Source organism: Schistocerca piceifrons, chromosome 3 (assembly GCF_021461385.2).
Source record: "Schistocerca piceifrons isolate TAMUIC-IGC-003096 chromosome 3, iqSchPice1.1, whole genome shotgun sequence".
NCBI lineage: Eukaryota > Metazoa > Arthropoda > Insecta > Orthoptera > Acrididae > Schistocerca > Schistocerca piceifrons.
Genome location: NC_060140.1, coordinates 225,598,110 through 225,606,964, shown reverse-complemented (window position 1 = coordinate 225,606,964; position 8,855 = coordinate 225,598,110). Strand labels below are relative to the sequence as shown.

Sequence of the window (8,855 nt, the reverse complement as noted above, 5' to 3'; positions counted from 1 at the left end):
CCGTGAAAGGCGGTAGGCCGAGCTAATTAATGATCCTGAATCGCTTCTGATGTATCTTTCTCGCTTACAGACACTCATTTTAACACTTATAGTGCTTAACTCGTAGGTACCTCCCATTATCTGTGGATTGGCTAAAATGTCTGGTTTTTTGAATCTGTAATACCTTCGTACAAATACTTATTTGGAATTTCAAAAGATTTTTAGGTTTATATACACAGACGTTGGTATGCACTCTGTCTTCACGCCACAAGTGGCCCGTCGGACCATCTGACCGCCGTGTCATCCTCAGATGAGGATGCGGATAGGAGGGGCGCGTGGTCAGCACACCACTCTCCCGGACGTTATGATGGTTTTCGTTGACCGGAGCCGCTACTATTCGGTCGAGTAGCTCCTCAGTTGGCATCACGAGGCTGAGTGCACGCCGAAAAATGGCAACAGCACATGGCGGCCCGTATGGTCACCCATCCAAGTGTCGGCCCCACCCGACAGTGCTTAACTTCGGTGATCTCACGGGAACCGGTGTATCCACTGCGGCAAGGCCGTTGCCCAGATTTTGATACACCTACAGTTAAATCTTAAACCCACAGATGAAATTTCAAGTTAACAGCAATCATCACATAAAACTGAAAAGGAATTCTAGCAGTCAACGTGTAAGCAAACGCGTCATCTTTCTTTTAATATAGCTATTACAGTCAATTTACATCTAAAGAAACACACAAGATCTAAGCAAACTTAAGTATTCATAATGGAGTAAAATGTGATGGAAATGGAAACGTGGAAAGTCCAACATTCCTTTCACTACATTTTTACGTTCACATTCGTTTCCTGAAGCACCAGAAAGAGAATCATTAACAACAACACAATCTGTGACGTACGTATGCAGCAACTCATCTTCAAGTATGGAAGTACTACAATTTGCAGATAATATGTTATTTGAACTGTCATCAAATACTTCGTTTTCATCATTTATCGAGTCGTTAATGGCTTTGTAGATAATTTTCTCCATGCGTTTCTGCTCATCACTGCACATTTTGAACACAAAATCAACGTAAAAGCACACAAAACCCACGAAGCAGGGAGAACGCAAACGTTACCCGATGCCTACGAAGTAAGAGACAATAACAATGGGTTCAAAAATGAAGAATAAATGAAGAATTGTTCACGTAATACTACTAATGCCATCTACGAAGCCTTCAGACCACACAGACGATTCAGGGAGCCCTAAAAATACGTTCGAAACCGCGGAAGATTATCGTAACTGGCGTGAAATAACATTACGTCCACCACACATTCTTATATCCCATAATGTTGGTAATATACGTCAGCAGCACACTAAGTATTAAGAATGCGTGTTTTTTTTTTTTTTTTTTTTTTTTTTTGTTGAAAATCAGTCTGTTAGTTTCTTGAGTAGGTTGCAGGCATTACACTTGGTTAGCAAATACTGTTACATCGAGAAATCTCGTCGTCCTAGGACAGGTGAACACTAAAAGACGCCTACGGTATCGATCACCGCCAGACGTTTGATACGTTACATGCAAAGACTTTGAAACATTATGTATAACGACTTGTACAGGTCGTGCAAGAGCAAGTAGGATTTTCGAGCAGCTTGTGACAACACCTTAACTGATGGAGGGAACGTGCCGTTGGCTATGGGTTCAGATACGTACTGCATTACCGTATTGGAGGACCCTGCTAGTACGTGCTTCGACTTTGCTTTGGATCTCTGGAAATTCTGGTTTAACTATCCCTTTCTGTTTTGCGCTCTAGTAGACACAGACTCAACATGGACAGCTTACGAACCAGTTCACTTCCTGTACTGTGACTATTATTTCATTGTGTTGAATAAATAAGAGTATTCGTCAAGCTCAGTCTCGAAAATGTCAGTCGTTTTCAGTCAGAAGTAAGTGGCAGAAGTAAACCTCACGAAAATCCAATTGCGAACATTTGCGAGGGGTTTCCAATGCAGGCATTTACCCTTGGGTGACCACGCTAGTAACTGCAAGCTTGAGAGTCATGCATGTACAACCGACACTCGATCCCGCGACCACCGCATTTCAAGGCACGTGCTTTACTACCGGCCCTCCTGCCCTGACGCCGCAGATTAACAAACACTTACCTCTTTTTTTCCCCACATGTAGTTGCTTCTGTAACAAATCTCACTGTTAATAATGCGAACATTTGTCTATGACGGGGTCAATAGTTTCGTATTTTGTTGAAACTATAGCATATTCTGTCGGCCTCTTTGGCTTAGCATGACGGACCATTTAATGTTGCTGAACCAAGGCAAGCTTTCCAGTACTTCAATAAACTTTTCTAGGTACTGGTGATTGATTTACTTCATGTTGTTAGATATATAGCCTCTATGAAGATTGTATCATAAATTACGTTTGATTAACACGGTCCAGTCACACTAATGTGACTACTACCTCTGTTCGACGTCATCGTGCAATAACCGCTCACAGACGGCAAGTAGCAGAAGTAGCAGTGGAGGACATGTAGAGCTCGTCGGGGGGAGCCCAGAAAAAAGCGCGTTCGCTGTCGTAATGTGGAACTGAACGATTTACCTGACGTCCCAAAGGGCATCACCATTGGCTTTCGGAACAAGAGTGGAAGCATTTCCGAAATTTTTAAGTTCGTAAACTGTTCGCGTGCCACCGTGGTTACGGTACAGGGTGTTTCAAAAAGAATCAACGTATTTCGAATGCATGTATTTATTAAACTTTAAGACATACGAATATGAAACTTTACACACATATTTACAAACCGCTCAAGTTCAGATTACAGATGTTCAATATGTCCTCCATCAGCCACACGAACAATATCACATTGATACTAAAATTCCTCCCATATTCGGGCAAGCATACCTTGCGTCACTGATGTTATGACAGTACGGATCCAGTTCTTCAATTCTTCCAGGTTCTGTGGGGGTGGTGGTACATAAACGTCGTCTTTAACGAAACACCACAGAAAGAAGTCAGAGGGTGTCAAATACGATGACCGTGGAGCCCAGCTGAGACATGTTAAGTCGCCAGCTCCCTGACGGCCAATCCATCGGTTCGGCAGAGTTTCGCCAGCTCCTTGACGGCCAATCCAACGGTTCGGTAGAGTTTCATTCAGATATTCACGCACTTGGCAACTCCAGTGTGGGGTGCCCCGTCTTGTTGAAAAATGAAGTTGTCTTCGTGCAGCCTCGGAAACAAACAGTTTTGTAACATAGCGACATACTACTGACCGTTAACCGTGTTTCCCTCAAAGAAAAATGGGCTGTAAACAGATGATCGGGATATCGCACAAAACACACTGACTGGGCGAATCTCGTACATGTTCAATGGTTGTATCTGGGTCCTGTAGGCCCCAAATTCGAACACTGTGTTTGTTTACCTGGCCACTAACATGGCAAGTCGCTTCATCACTGAACACGATGCGTTGTGCGAAAGTGTTATCATTGTTAATAGCATCAAGAATCTCGTTACAAGATGCCACACGTTTGCGTTTGTCATCAGAACGCAGAGCTTGTAACAGCTGTAACTTGTACGGCTTCATAACCAACCGACGTCTCAAAACACGCCAAATTGTTGTTCCAGGCTGTTGTAACTCCCAACTGAAACGACGAGTTGATTTTGAGGGATTAAGTTGGAAAGTAGTTCGAATTCGTGCAACACTTTCTTCAGGAGCACGAGGGCGGCCAGGACTCTTTCCTTTACATACACATCCTGTGTCTAGAAACTGTCGATACCATCTGCGGATGTTCCACCCATTCGGAGGATCAGTTTGGTACCTCACCTGAAACGTCTTTGCACTGTAATCAAGGACAACTGACATCTAGCGGCTATTAATATAAACTAGACTACGTATTCTTTTCTCCAATAGCCGAGCCGAGGCGAGGCGCAGCGATCGTTAATTTGGACAAAATACTACTTTGTAGTATGTATATTCTTCTTGAAACAGCCTGCATCCCGCGCATATGAAAATGGTGCTATCCAAAACTGGCGCCGAGGGAGCTGTGGTGCACCACGGCCGTAGATGACAGGGGTGATCGACAGCTTCATATATGTGTACTGGCGAATAGACTTGGAACTATGCAGCAACTGGCCGCCCACATGAACCAAGAGGTTACAAAGAGTGTCTCCTCAACGACTATTCAACGAACGTAGCTGCGTATGGGCCTCTGCAGCAGGTGCCTTGGTCATACACCCATGCTGACTGCTGTTCATCGGCGAAGAAGGCTAGAATCGGCACGAATGTATGAATATGTTCCTCTCGTTTTCCCCTTTCTGCTTTGTATCATGTATCTATGACAGTAAAATCTAGACATACATACTGTGTACCACACATGCTTAAATACACTACTGGCCATTAAAATTGCTACATCACGAAGATAACGCGCTACAGACGCGAAATTTAACCGGCAGGAAGAAGATGCTGTAGTATGCAAATGATTAGCTTTTCAGCTCGGAGACCATGGCTGCGGTTAACCTTGACGCTACATCACAGACAGGAACGCCTGTGATGGTGTACTCAACGACGAAACTGGGTGCACGAATGGCAAAACGACATTGTTTCGAATGAATCCAGGTTCTGTTTACAGCATCATGATGGTCGCATTCGTGTTTGGCAACATCGCGGTGAACGCACATTGGAAGCGTGTATTCGTCATCGCCATACTAGCTTATCACCCGGCATGATGGTATGGGGTGCTATTGGTTACACGTCTCGGTCACCTTTTGTTCGCATTGATGGCACTTTGAACAGTGGACGTTACAATTCACATGTGTTACGACCCGTGGCTCTACCCTTCATTCGATCCCTGCGAAAACCTACATTTCAGCAAGATAATGCACGACCGCATGTTGCAGGTCCTGTACGGGCCTTTCTGGATAGAGAAAATGTTCGACTGCTGCCCTGGCCAGCACATTCTCCAGATCTCTCACCAACTGAAAACGTCTGGTCAATGGTGGCCGAGCAACTGGCTCGTCACAATACGCCAATCACTACTGTTGATGAACTGTGGTATCTTATTGAAGCCGCATTGGCAGCTGTACCTGTACATCATCCAAGCTCTGTTTGACTCAATGCCCAGGCGTATCAAGGCGGTTATTACGGCCAGAGGTGGTTGTTCAGGACACTGATTTCTCAAGATCTATGCACCCAAATTGCGTGAAAATTAATCACATGACATTTCTAGTATAATATATTTGTCCAAAGAATACCCGTTTATCATCTGCAATTCTTCTTGGTGTAGCAATTTTAATGGCCAGTAGTATACCTTACGAAAATGCCGTCACAGAGTTGTCAGTAGCTCCCACAGTAGACGAGAAACTACTTCATTACTTATTTCGCAACAGCAAACAAGATAAATGAAATCACAACATTAATTTTGCAATGGCTACTACAATATTGCAGGTCTTACACAGTTTTATTATTATTATTATTATTTAGTGGTTGCGTTCAGACACAAAGCGCTGGCAGTCTTAAAGTCTTTCCAGCATTTAAGAAGAAAAGATTCCAGTAATCAAGGGACAACAAACAGGAAGTACAGTGCACACATTTTAACTTGGATGATTTTAAATGGTGGTGGAGGGTGTGGGTGAAATAAGTCTCGCTAGGGAGCGGTGCAGAGAAAGCACGTTTTGTAACAACTGTCTACTCCCCATGTGCATAGTCAGCTTTCTTCTCCGAGGAGGGGTTGTATGTACTACTAACGATGCTCTGACTATTGATTCATTAATCTATAAAAAAAGGTTGCTAGAAATAAGCAGTACTAAGAGTCTCGTTGGCTCATTAGTTCGTGGTTTAATGAAACACTTAGAAAACTAAATATCATTTATCTCACACCATTTGAAAGTCGTAATTGTTAAAAGAAAATTGTATTTCATTCTAAAGTTCACTTTGGCGCTAGTGATTAAGATAGTGGGGAGGGTGGGGGAGGGGGTAGGGAGGTGCTAGTTACAGAGGGTGATTCCTATGAACGTTTAAAAACCTCCGAAGCGAATTAGACAACACTGAGACAAGCAATTTAATATGTGACACATGGGGTCGCAAATATCGGGGAATACCCAAAAAATGGATGATACACTACTAGGCATTAAAATTGCTACACCACGAAGATAACGTGCTACAAACGCGAAATGTAACCGACAGGAAGAAGATGCTGTGATAGGCACCGAACAAGGTGGCGCAGTGGTTAGACACTGGACTCGCATTCGGGAGGACGACGCTTCAATCCCGCGTCCGGCCATCCTGATTTAGGTTTTCCAAGATTTCCCTAAATCACTCCAGGTAAATGCCGAGATGGTTCCTCTGAAAGGGCACGGCCGACTTCCTTCCCCATCCTTCCCTAATCCGATGAGACCGATGACCTCGCTGTCTGGTCTGCTTCCCCAAAACAACCAACCAACCTGTGATTGGCAAATGATTAGCTTTTCAGAGCATTCACACAAGGTTGGCGCCGGTGGAGACACCTACAACGTGCTGACATGAGGTAAGTTTCCAACCGATTTCTCATACACAAACAGCAGTTGATCGGCGCTCCCTGGTGAAACGTTGTTGTGATGCGTCGTGTAAGGAGGAGAAATACCTACCATCACGTTTCCGTCTTTGTTAAAGGTCGGATTGTAGCCTATCGCGATTTGCGGTTTATCGCATCGCGACATTGCTGCTCGCATTGATCGAGATCCAATGACTTTTAGCAGAAAAAGGAATCGATGGGTTCAGGAAAGTGGTACGGAACGCCGTGCTGGATCCCAACGGCCTCGTATCACTAGCAGTCGAGATGACAGGCATCTTATCCGCATGGCTGTAACGAATCGTGCCGCCACGTCTCGATCCCTGAGTCAACAGATGGGGACGTTTCCAAGACAACAACCATCTGCACGAACAGTTCGACGACGTTTGCAGCAACAGGGTCTATCAACTCGGAGACCATGGCTGCGGTTACCCTTGACGCTGCATCACAGACAGGAGCGCCAGCGACGAACCTGGGTGCAAGAATGGCAAAACGTCATTTTTTCGGATCAATCCAGGTTCTGTTTACAGCATCATGATAGTCGCATCCGTGTTTGACGACATCGCGGTAAACGCACATTGGAAGTGTGTATTCGTCATCGCCATACTGGCGTATCACCCGGCGTGATGCTATGGGGTGCCATTGGTTACACGTCTCGGTCACCTCTTGTTCGCATTGACGGCACTTTGAACAGTGGACGTTACATTTGAGATGTGTTACGGCCCGTGGCTGTACACTTCATTCGATCCCTGCGAAACCTTACATTTCAGCAGGATAATGTACGACAGCATATTGCAGGTCCTGTACGAGCCTTTCTGGATACAGAAAATGTTCGATTGCTGCCCTGGCCAGCACATTCTCCAGATTTCTCACCAATTGAAAACGTCTGGTGAATGGTGGCCGAGCAACTGGCTCGTCACAATATGCGAGTCACTACTCTTGATGAACTCTGGTATTGTGTTGAAGCTGCATGGGCAGCTGTACCTGTACACGCCATCCAAGCTCTGTTTGACTCAATGCCCAGGCGTATCAAGGCCGTTATTACGGCCAGAGGTAGTTGTTCTGGGTACTGATTTCTCAGGATAAAGCACCCAAATTGCGTGAAAATGTAATCACATATCGGTTTTAATATAATATATGTGTCCAATGAATACCCGTTTATCATCTGCATTTGTTCTTGGGGTAGCAATTTTAATGTCCAGTAGAGTAGATGCTGAATATTCGACGTTACCAGACAACATACCTCGCCGCACGTGGAGCGGTTGAGCATGTCTGTCTCACCTGATCATCCCAACCCAAGTCAAATATTCCCGTCGGCGTGGCTCTGAGTCAGGAGCTCAGGTTTCGAGTCTTGCGTCTGGAAGGCCGTATTTTTTTCATTGCGACGGACAACTATGTGTTTACACTGAGTAAGATGTATTATTTTATTTACCAGTGTACTGCGAAGTACAGTACAATCCTACCGAGTTGCGTCAGAAGTTAATGAGTATAAGTTTCTGAATTGTGTCGTTCCCAGTAAATCATCTACGTTTTCTTGACTAAATTATGTCCGTAAACAAGAAATGACGAGAAAAAAAGGAAAGAAACACTAATTAAGAACAGCTTGCACTTGGTAAAGAGAGCACAACAGCTTTGTTAACTTCTACATTTACAACAAATCACATGCACAAAAGGTGCTCGAAATATGCATCGTTTGTTCGAATGGAAGTGTAGCATCGCTGAATCGTTCCTTCAGGCCCAAGCCCAACCGCTGTTAACTTCTACATTTACAACAAATCACATGCACAAAAGGTGCTCGAAATATGCATCGTTTGTTCGAATGGAAGTGTAGCATCGCTGAATCGTTCCTTCAGGCCCAAGCCCAACCGCTGCGCGTGCGGCGACGTACGTCATCTGGTGACATGACGTGTTCAACATTTCGTACCCTTTTTTAGAGTATTTCTCGACGTTTGCGACGCCTGGTGCGTCATATCAAATTACTTGTCTTAGCGTCATCTACCTCGCTACGGTTCTTTTTAAATGTTAATAAGAATCATCCTGTATACCTGATTTCACTCAGGGACAACTATCTCAGGAAGGTTGGGAACCAGTCTCCTTGACGGACGCGCCTAGTGTAAGCGTCTGGCGGCTGCGCACGCACACTGGTGGCTACTGGCACGGCTATACAGCTTAGGAGGAGAGGATTCGATTGTGGCGCCTCCGGCGCTCCGCGGCCACACTGGAATTAAAGAAGTTGGGGAAATTGCGTTTTAAAGTTTGGCGCGCGCGGTGACTGTGCCGGAATTACATCGCGCCGGCGGCAGTGGCGCGGCGTCGTTGTCTTCGTCGTCGTCGCAGCCGCACGCTGTTT

General features: G+C 45.0%; 1 pseudogene; it reads right to left on the bottom strand.

Annotated features, from left to right (window-relative positions):
- Nucleotides 1-429: 429 nt before the first annotated feature.
- LOC124790805 lies at nt 430-547 on the bottom strand (annotated as a pseudogene).
- Nucleotides 548-8,855: the final 8,308 nt, after the last annotated feature.